The 9,666-nt window shown below is 35.7% G+C and overlaps 1 non-coding gene across 1 annotated transcript; it reads left to right on the top strand.

Annotated features, from left to right (window-relative positions):
* The first annotated feature begins 4,746 nt into the window (after positions 1-4,746).
* On the top strand, positions 4,747-4,820 carry TRNAS-GCU (transfer RNA serine (anticodon GCU)). The gene has a single exon. It is a non-coding gene; the product is annotated as a tRNA-Ser (tRNA).
* The last annotated feature ends 4,846 nt before the right edge of the window (positions 4,821-9,666 follow it).

Genomic DNA, 9,666 nt, shown 5'->3' with positions numbered 1-9,666 from the left:
ACACTTACAGAATTTACCCTTAAATTCAGTGCAAAACAGGCTTCACTTCGTAGGGTGCGACTTCCCCCCCCCCCACTTCACCTAACTCAGTTCTATTTTAAGCTTCTGCAATATGTTATTTGTTTCCAGAATTAGAACAGTTGAGAAGATAGTTTAAAGCAATACCGATCAATGTGAAAGTCCCGCACTGTCTTCTGGTTTCCTGTTGCGGTGAGGTATGTTCATGATTGTGTCGAAAAGGGTGTGAGTTTTGGAATTCAGTTGATTGTTCAGGATGTGTTGTGGGTGTGTTTTTGCATGTTTATAAATTTCATATTGTTCTAGGGTGTTAAGTTTCTTGTTTTTGGTTAGATATGTAGTATTTTCATGTCAGTGTCTATGTTGCTGTAATTGTGATTGGAGTTTGTGATGTGTTCTGTGTAGGTTGAATTGTTGTGTGGTTTGGTTATGGCTGTGATATGTTCCTTGTAACGTGTAACTTACGCATATCATATTATTGTGATGTACCGAAGTACATTATGATATTTCCGTGCAGTAATTCTGCGTTCTCATGTGATGAAGGATGGATAGAACAGTAAAATTCTCTCCGGCACCGGGACTCGAACCCGGGTTTCATAAATATGACTTACGTAAAGTAAGTAATCACTTAGTGATTCAAGACGGCGCTCATCCCGTCGGATCCTGGCCACTTAGTCACTCGTAAAGAGTGCATCTCTGTACATAGTGCATTGGACATGTGCATGGATGGGCAACTCGCGCTCACAAAGTGCTAAAAAACCTTGAAAGAGAGAAAGACAGACAGAGCCAGCCGCAGCAGTTACAAGTTGCTTGTAGTTTCGCTGCAAAAGCAGTTCACTGCCACGGTGTGCTCTGGCGGCTCATGCAGGTGGTCGTGATATCTACTCCATGATTTGAATTTCAGAATGATACATGGTACTATAATTATAGGAATTTTAGACAGACTGTACCTAAGTACACATAACAAAATTATATTATTTCCTAGCTTTGTAAATTAGTTTAGTACTGGAAATACAAATTGAATGCAACTTTTTCAAGATAAACAAACATAACTGCAACACTTATTTATTATTACACTACTTGTTAATATTTTTATTATGTCTTATTTGAAACATAGAACGCGAGAATTTACAAGTCTTTATACATTCAAGAGTATTCGCAAACAATCGCAAATTCAAGGAAGTATTTCTTACATGTCACGGCAGATGAAATAAACTTACTTCTAAGCTCTTTCTGTACATTGAGAGCTTTTACGCTTCTTTCTTGTATTAAACTCTGACTCAAGCACATGCAGTATATATCGAAGCAAAGAGTATATTTAGAAATTCTGACCTAGGTAGCATTACGAACAGTTCGATTCCTGATTTCGCTGGAACCTGAGTGGCGTGCTGTCTGTAGATTTATCAATTCAAGCTATAAACTTTCAGGATCTTCTATCGGCAGTAAGCCAAAAGGATTTCAGAAAAATCTCGATTCCTTGTCAATTGTCACTGTTTATCCAAACTTACCAGCGAATTCTGCTGTAGGGCTTGAAGTAGGGTCTTATATTTGATAAGAAGATTTTCTTATCACTCTTCAAGATATTTTATAGTCAAGGAAAGTGAAGTTGTCCATATTCTACATGATACTGCCACAATTCAAATTTATCCATAAATGCTCTTAGCTAGTCGATCGTATGTCGTGCAATTCTGTAACTCGCACGCACAACGTGCTAACGATATTTTATATCATTCTCATCCTGTTGATATCCCATTTTTACCTTTAGCTATTCTAAAGCAGATCTAGACAGTATTTCTTTACTAAAACCTTCACTGTGTTTATTTGTAACATAAAATGGCATGCGTAAGGAAGTGTAATATAACATAATATAAGCTTTACCTCCCTTCTTAATAAAATAATCTTTCTCTTTCGACTCATCACTAAAGGGAAATGATCTGGGGATTATATTGTTTTTCACTTAAAACGAGCCGGCACTCATTGCAGACGCAAGCAAACTTGCTTGTTGCAAGAACCGCATACAGATACAGAGCCGTTCTACCTGCACTGAGGTTGTGTTCACACTTTGAGAGCACGAGTTGCCCACCCATGGACATGTGCCACTGTTACATATTCTCTGATACAGTACATGAGGGTAGGCCACCAAAGGGAAAAACTGAGAGGTAGAACTTAAACTGAGAGGATTCGATACGGTATCGGAACTGGAATCCGGTGTGACTTAGTGCATAAAGCGTTAGCACGTAGAGCTGAAAACCCGGGTTCGACTCCCGGTGCCGGAGAGAATTTTTCTCTGTTCTGTCAATCTTTTATCATATAGTAACGCAGAATTACTGCACGGAAATATCATATGTACTTCGGTACATCATAATAATAAAGCTGAATGGATCAAGAGGCATAATCGACTATTGCTGCTGCTGCTGCTGCTGCTGATGATGATGATGATGATGATGATGATGATGATGATGATGATGATGATGATGATGATGAAATCGAGACTGTGCCACTGTAAATCCAATAAGGGCCGAAAACTGTTCAGATTTTTGCGATCCGGATACGGTTCTTGAGCCCCACGTTGTCGTCATATCATTGTTGAATGTCACCTGGATACCACATGCCTAAGACTGACAAGGAAGCAATAAACACACACGTAGTGGATTCGGTTTTCTATCCCCAACTTGAACACAGTATAAATAAATCCTAATGGATTTATAATAGAATAAACATCGGCGAGCCATAAGGAGGTTTCTCTTTGTTTTGAGGAGCGGGCGGCGGCCATGTCTGCGCTGTCAATCACGCCGTGCTGCCCGAGTTGTAGGAGTCTACCGCATTTGGTCATATCAGTCTACAACTCCCTCCTCGTAAGCGCTGTCGTTTATTCCTGCAGATTTATACCCGACACCTTCAAGAACGTGACTGAAGAGTTCTACGCATTCGGAAGGTTACCGCTTAAAGTCGGCAGAGCAATAAAATAGCTATCCTAGTGTTTTTTCCGATAACAGGTATCGGCCCAAATGCGCAATCTTAAGATATCGCAAGGCAAGAGGGCAATATGACCTTCACTTTACCTCAAGAAGAATTATTCAGTCAATATGGCTTTGCAGAACATTCCGCATATTTATTCTCTGCTTTCACACCGAAGGAAGCTTCCTTCTGAAATTTCGAACAGTCTGACTACCTCTGTCTACTACTACTCGACAACCGAAGCCATTAGAATTGACGCGTGAATGGAAATGGATTCACCAGATTTAAGCGATCAATAAATTTTTCATAACTATAGGCTCTTGGAACATCTTTCTACGAAACCACAGTCTACCATATCGCAAATCGTGTACAGTCTTCGAAAAAAGTTTTGTTGTCTCTCTTGGTAGCGGAAATGTTGAAGTTTTGAAATCTGTTAAAATCTGTAAATTCCAATCGATTGTGCTAATTCTTTCAGAAAGTGTTAAATTCGTGTATCTACACAGCTTTCTATCAAAAGTTCCAGGGTTTGATGAAGTGCAACAAAAATATTAATTCTAAATTTCGTGATTTTATACGAATGAATGAATGAATACTAAAATAAATAATGAAGTAAATAAATATAAATGCAAATAATTAATGCAAAGAATTCAATGAATAGTTTGAATACTTTATAAAATTGCGAAATATAGAATTAATATTTTTGTTACACTTCATCGAACCTGAGGCGGGGCTGCCATATAATTCGCTTCTGAACTAAATTCACAAAAAAAAAAAAAAAAAAAAAATATCATCTAAACACAAAATACAAGAACTACACTAAAAATAATTTCTTCTAAAATATTACAGGTATTCCTAATTCCGTCATTCTTCTCATTGTTTTTAAAGTTCGTTGCGAAGGGCAACAATATGTAGGCCTACAATTAAATATTTTTATTGTCCCTATTTCTTTTATACTGGAATCCAATAGCGTTTAGTACTTTCCGTAGTGAGGGAAATTGAATTTAACTAGATTGCAAACAGGTCTAGACTCAGGAAGGATAACAAAGAACGTTAACGTGTTGTAGGAATCGCATTTTTTAATGTTAGTATGTCTATCAGTTAGTCGGTCAGTCAGTCAGTTACCGTTTCACTCGATAATGACTGACTAAATTTCTATGAAAACTGGTATGCAAAGTAGATTAAGTGCACCAACAAGGGAACATTCTCTACCTATGAACCGCGAGTTCAATAAAAATTCTCATAATTGCTAAGTTTGAGTCAGTAAATAATCTGGTAATAGTCACACACTTAACTTTTCCCTCATTACAGAAATATAATGTGTTTAATTACACGTCTTATACGCCGCTCTTACACGCAACTAACACTGCCACTGTGCTGACTGCTCAAATGCCTAGCAACACAGCGCCACTTGAAAATCTATTACTAGCTACAAACAGTATCGAAATAATCACTACGATTTTAAGAAAGCTGTTTGTTATATACACACATATCAACCCCGTATACAATAGTATAATTTTATTAGCTAAACATACCTGAATCATCATCCTCTGTTATAATGTGACTCTGTTACGAAATGGTCAGGGCAGAGGGTCCTTTTGCAGTACAAACATGTCACAACAATACATTCGTTACTGGAGGTATGTTAACAGAAAGCCACAATTTAAAGTCACACAGTAATTGTGTGCACTCACAGTTGAGTTCTGGCGTCTTGTCAGCTCATGTGAGTTGTGTGGATATAAAAGGAAAAATTGTAACGGTGTCGTGTATAGTTCCTGGGGTAGCTCAGTCGGTAGAGCGTTCGCGCGCTAAGCGAAGGGTCCCGGGATCGATACCCGGCTCCGGAACAATTTTTCCTTGAAATTATTCAAACCTGCTTTATAGGGAGCTACTACATATATATATATATATATATATATATATATATATATATATATATCATTGCTGTATAAACCGCGTTGTTTTGGGTGGGACAATTCCCATACTTAGGCTATAGTTTTTCCATCCAGAAAAGCGAATTATTTCCTCATTTGTAAATATATTTGTATCTGTTTGTCCACTCCAGTAATCTAAAAGTAGTAAAGTATCTTTCTGTTCAACAGGAATGAAAACTTTCTTCAGCCAAGTTTTTACATGGAGATCAGAGAGTTTACCTGATGAGCTAGCACTTACTACAATATTAAAAGGGCTTTCCTCTCTATCAATTGCTTTACTCTAGGACCAAATTCGCCCTTCGTCTTCCAGTAGTTCATGTATTTTGAATCGACTAGATTCTTTAGAATGTATATGACATTAACTGGATTAATAGATCTCATTTTTAGAAACTAAAACAGTGAAAATAAAAGTAAATACTCTCAAACACCCGAACTAGGACTATGCACAAACATAATAATAATTCTTATAGACGCTTCCAAACTAAATTCAATGTCTTATCACTTCTGTTATTCTTCAAAATTTATATACTATACAACCACATCTTTTCACAACACCACTTCTACATGATTCATCAGAAGACACTAACATACAACTCACAGTATCGCAACTGCAACCCTGTCTCAAATACGTAGGGTTGCGGTCATGATTTGAAGGTCAAGAGCTCTGCAGTGTAGTGGTCGTACAATGCGAACGAATGCTGCGTTGCATGTTCTGGTTGCGTGTAAGAGCGACGTATAAGACGTGTAATTAAACGCGTTATATTTCTTTATGAGGGAAAAGCTAGGTGAGTGACTAGTACCAGATTATTTACCGACTCAAACTTAGCAATTGTGAGAATTTTGATCGAAATCGCAGTTCATAGGTAGAGATTGTTCCCTTGTAAATATATTTTCAATATAATTCAGGAGCAAATGACTTACAACTTATAATAAGCTAATTATTCACTGTGAGACGTGATAACAAAGTTGTATATGAAAATAAACTATAACTGGCTAGTTCAAAAGAAAGAAAAATTCAAAATTTAAAATTTCAAGCAACCTGCATTTTAAAAACCTTCACGTTGCTGTAAAAAAACAATTACAATATTCCAATTCGAAACTTATAGAAAATATATAATATAATTAGCAGAATTTGGAATAATTTTAGTGAGCCTTGGATTTTTTACAGCACCATAAAACTTTAAAATACATGTTTCTCAAAACTTTGAATTCTGAGTTGTTTTCCTTATGAACTGGCTCGTCGATGATTTAAGTCAACGATATGTCTAGAGTCTATTTACAGAAATTGCAGCGAAGGGAACGGATATGGAGGGTATGGCTAGTAGATAAATAAATAACTCATAACTTAAAATATAGGTTTGGAAGTAAATCCCGAAAAGACAAAGTATGCACTATGGTTATATCTCGTGACCAGAACATAGTGCCGAAATGGAAATATAAAAGTTGGAAATTTATCCTTTGAAAAGGTGGAAAAGTTCAAATACCTTGGAGCAACAGTAACAAATATAAATGACACTCGGGAGGAAATTAAAAGCAGAATAAATACGGGAAATGCCTATTTTCATTGGGGTGAGACGCTTTTGTCATCCAATTTACTCTAAAAAACGATGAAAGTTAGAATTTATAAAACAGTTATATTACCGGTTGTTCTGTATGATTGTGAAACTTGGACTCTCACTTTGAGACAGGAACAGAGGTTAAGGATGTTTGAGAATAATTTGCTTAGAACAATATTTGGGGCTAAGAGGGATGATGTTACAAGAGAATGGAGAAAGTTACACAACGTAGAACTGCACGCATTATATTCCTCACCTGACATAATTAAGAATATTAAATCCAGACGTTTGAGATGGGCAGGGCATAGCCTGTAGCACGTACGGGGAAATCCAGAAATGCATATAGAGTGTTAGTTGGGAAGCCGGAGGGAAAAAGACTTTTGGGGAGGCCGAGACGTAGATGGGAAGATAATATAAAATGGATTTGAGGGAGGTGGGATATGATGGTAGAGACTGGATTAATCTTGCTCAGGAGAGGGACCGACAACGGGCTTATTTGAGGGCGGCAATGAACCTCCAGGTTCCTTAAAAGCCATATTTAAGTAAGTAAGTAAACAATTTAAACGAATTTAAAACCTATAGGCTAACTGATATAACTAATTAGGTTAACAGTATCTACCACTCTCGAATAGGAGTTCGCTTGCATGTCTTGTCCTCATGGGGAAGAGGGAATGCGAACAAAAGACTGGATTGTTTCTCTTGAAGGCGAGACAGATTAGAACTTCAACTGTTGAAGTTTATGATGCAAACTGACGAAGGGATAATGGTAAATACTGAATTATATACTTTTATGCCTGTTTGTATGTTAGGTTAGGATATATTATATAATGCGTTTTGTTTTGTTGGCATTTATATTAATCTGTGTGTTCTTTTGGAGAGTGGTGGGATCTAAACATAGGTGAGGGGGAAATACCTAAAAAGTAGGACTTGTTTTACACAGCACGCACTGTCCAAAGAACAGTGCATTGGATTCAAGAGAAAATTCTGATAATATAGTACATATGTATGTATAATATTGCTCAATAAATCCATCTATCAATTAGGTCAGCATTATATTATAAATAAATAAACAGACAAATGAATAAAGTGAATGAATAAATAAATTCTAAATAAATAGGAAATTATGCCATGTTTTATATTGGTGTGAATCAAGACTGTTGAGCAGCAAAGGGACTTTCAATATTGGTAGATAAAAAATGGGAATCGAGAATAAAAGAATGTCAATACATCAATGAAAGAATTATTACAATAAAATTAAAACATGATAGATGCTACCTTGTAGTAATAGGTGCTTATGCTCCAGAAGAAGGAAAAAAAGGAGGAAACAGATGAATTTTATAAAAATCTTCAAATAATATTGGATAAATATAATTCAAGATATGAAGTTTTGCTAATGGGAGACATGAATGCAAGAGTAGGAAATATAGGTATATCGAATGTAATGGGAACATTTGGAGAAGGAGTAAAAAACTCTAATGGAGAAAAGCTGATAGAGTTTGCATCTTTTAATGAATTAAGTATTTCCAACACATTCAAGAAAAAGAAAGATATACATAAATTTACTTGGGCAGCCAGAGGTTGTAGATCTGTAATTGATTATGTGATTGGAAACAAAAAAATAGCAAAACATATAGAAGATACAACGGTTAAAAGAGGTAGCGATATAGGATCAGATCACTTCCTGGTTATTTCTCGCATAAAACTTCTAACAAGATGGCAGAAAGAAAGAATAACACAAGCAAGGAATAAGGACGAAGAAGTATATAAAGTATATCTTTTAGAAACTGAAAGCGTAAGAAATCTATATCAAAATAGAATTAATACATATCTCCAAGATCATACCACAAGTGATAACATAGAAGAAGAGTGGCAAAACATAAAGAAAATAATAACAAAAGCAGCAAGTGAATCTGTGGGATACAGGGAAAAGTATAGAAAGAGAAAAGGATTAAAGATTTGGACAGAAGAAATAGAAAGTTGTATAAAAGATAAACAGAAAAAGTATGAAACATATTTAAACAGTCCCACAGAAGACAATCGGGAAGAATATAAAAAAGCCAGGAATGCAGCAAAGACAATTATAAAGAAAGCACACACAGAGTCTTGGGAAAGGTTTATTGGATGCATTGAACATGATTTGCATGGTAGGCAGTCATTAGCCTACAAAGTAATAAAAAACACTCAATAAGAATGAAAGAGAAAATATACAAGTAAATGTTATAGATAAACAATCTTGAATAGAACATTACAAAAAATTGTGGTATAACGAGGAAGAATCAGGAACAACAGATAATTACGCTTGCAAAGAAGTGGACAGTCTCACCATAGAAGAATTATAGGAAGGTTTCAAAACGATAAAAAAAATCGGAAAGCAACTGGTCTTAATGGTATAAATACAGAATTACTAAAATGTGCTGGAATATTATTTCATCTCCGCCTTCTTCATGTGTACAAATTGCTGGAAACTCGGACAAATCCCAAAATAATGGTACCAGGCGAAAGTCATCTCACTTTACAAGAAAGGCGACAGAACAAATCCGAATAATTACAGAGGGATAAGCCTGCTAGATACCACTTACAAGATATATGCAAGAATGCTAAATGAAAGACTAAAGAAAATAGCGGACCACTTGATATCAGAAGAAAAAGTAGGATTCAGGAAAGGAAGATCTTGCATGGATGCAGTTTTCACACTCAAAAGAATAATAGAAGAAAGAAGAGAGTTTAATTGTGAAACACATTTAGCCTTCATAGATCTGGAAAAGGCCTTCGATAATATAGATAGAAAACTATTATGGAATATGCTTATAAGAAGGGGATACCCGAAACACCTTGTGGAAGCAATTAAATCTCTCTACAAAGAAACCAGCATATGCATAGTGATAGGAGGAAACTTGACAGAAGCGATTCCCACTAATAAAGGAGTAAGACAGGGCTATAGTATCTCGCCGACACTTTTTAATATTTACATTGACGACATGTTTAGAATATGGAAATCTTATGTTAATCCAGGAATATATTTAAAGAACAACACTTTTTTGAACTCCCTTTTATATGCTGATGATAAAGTAATTATCCAAGACAGTGAGGATAAATTACATAAATCAATTTATGTTTTAAATAAAATAACAAAAGAATATAATTTTAAAATTGCAGCTCAAAAAACCAAAACAATGGCATTTAAAGGAAAATACCCAATAAGG

Source organism: Periplaneta americana, chromosome 13 (genome assembly GCF_040183065.1).
Source record: "Periplaneta americana isolate PAMFEO1 chromosome 13, P.americana_PAMFEO1_priV1, whole genome shotgun sequence".
In the NCBI taxonomy this organism is placed as follows: domain Eukaryota; kingdom Metazoa; phylum Arthropoda; class Insecta; order Blattodea; family Blattidae; genus Periplaneta; species Periplaneta americana.
This window is presented reverse-complemented; position numbering and strand designations above follow the sequence as displayed.